Here is a 2060-nt window from a genome sequence, read left to right on the forward strand (position 1 = left end):
CAATTTCCATGGGAGGTTTAGCTGTAGGGGTGCTTTGGTGATTTCGATGAAATTTGTAAAATGGATATGCTGCTGGGCATGCATCTCTTACACCTATCTTTATTGTATTGGATTTCTATTTTCTCTGCATTTGGAAATTACATTACTTCTTCTTGTTTTCCTTTAATTGTTTGCTTTGCAATTTTATTATGTGAATTGATTCTACTTTTTAGCTATATACTCAGAGTAAGAGTGTAACAGTTGAAGATATTTTCTACAAAAACGATGATTTTTTAGTGTAAAAAACTTTGAGTTAATAAATAAATTTGATCAGTATATATATATATATATATATATATATATATATCATCAATTTTACCAATAAATATATTTGATCAGTATATATGCAGGGACTAGGGAAGAATGACTAATTCATGGAGAAATAAAATAAAATTAGTAAATCACTATAATGAGAATATATATAATAAGCTAAGTATTATATATTCCACTTATTCAAGTGTAACATGAAACTTAAGATTGAATGATGTTGTAGCGAACATTAATTTATAAAAAGGTCTAGCATAAGTCGAATATCAGTTATAGTTTAGTAGATTTAAGCGAAATACTATTATAAATTAGATTCCTCTTTAAATGAAATGATATTTGAACAAAAGACCGCGTGCCTGCACTTTATCGAAATTTAGTGAGAAACACAAAGTGATTTCTTGATGTGCGTGAATAAATTTTATAATAATTGTGGAATTATTGTCCCTTTAGTATGTGGCATTTAAATATGGTGTAATCACGAACGGTATAATTGCGACATAAGTCAAAAAGGTCACTAAGTTTGAAAATCAGAAAGTGGAACACAGCTTAGCTAATTATACTTTTGTCAACCATGCCTTCAAATGCAGTTCACACGTTAAATCGTCCATTTTTTTTAATTTTTTTTCTTTTATGGAGTAACAATTACACTCAAATGACTCGAATAACCTAGTTGGTGGGAGAAAAAACGTTTTTCTTAATGAGATGTGCTTATGACCTCTACTCAAGTGGGTTGAGGTTCGAGTAACTATGGGACACATATAGAACTGGTCATCTTTTAAGAAGAAAAAAATTATATTGCACTTATTTTTTTATATGAAAAAGAAAATATGATAAAGTTTAGTTGATTATACTTCTTTTTCACCAAACATATTGGGGTCCGAGTCGTCAAGAGATAAAGAGCATCCACAATAGTGGACGCGCGGACTAGCTGCTAGTCCGTGTGCTAGTACACTATTGTGGGCGGCGAGCGGCAGACGGACTAGCCAGAAGGACGAGAGCTCATCCATCGTAAAAGGCGGACGTCTGTCTCCTTGCCCTTGCGCTCGTCCGCTATTGTGGGCTGGCGACGGACAAGAGGTAGGACGTCCCATTTTTTATTTTTTTCTACTTTTTTTATTTATACTCAATATTTACAACTCATTGCACTTCATTTTTTATATATTTGATAAACACCAACAATTAAAATGAATTAGTCATATTTTTCAATTTATTTTATTGGCTAGGGCGTCGGCTAGTCCTAGTGCTTGTCCACTATTGTGCAGTGGGATGTCATAATGATGTGGCAATGCATTGGGATGTCCTAGTGACGTGGCAAAAGGTGTTTTTGGGATGTCCTACTGCTAGTCCGTTGGGATGTCCACACTAATGTGGATGCTCCAAGAGAGAAATCATTATTAATTCTCTTTGATAAAAAAGTTTGATAATAATGCCCAACTTAATTGCTAAGACAATAATTCAATTAGTAAGTTACTTTTTTTTCAATCTAATAGATTAAAATGAGAGAAAGAAGATTAACAATGGCCGTTGTTTGGGCTTTCATAATTATCCGTTTTAGCCTGAACAAGACTATGGTGGTGGGCCGTCCAAGCCCATTCTATGTATAAACATGTTACTTATGTTAGACGTATGCAATAATTTAACCAGAGTTAGCTAACATAAATTTTAATTCATCAATTTATTTAATTAAGATGTAATTCGAATATTAATCAATATTAGCTCTAGTAACTAATAGCCTAGTTCAATTTATTTTTTTG

The sequence above is a fragment of the Salvia splendens genome, chromosome 16, assembly GCF_004379255.2.
Source record: "Salvia splendens isolate huo1 chromosome 16, SspV2, whole genome shotgun sequence".
Taxonomy (NCBI): domain Eukaryota; kingdom Viridiplantae; phylum Streptophyta; class Magnoliopsida; order Lamiales; family Lamiaceae; genus Salvia; species Salvia splendens.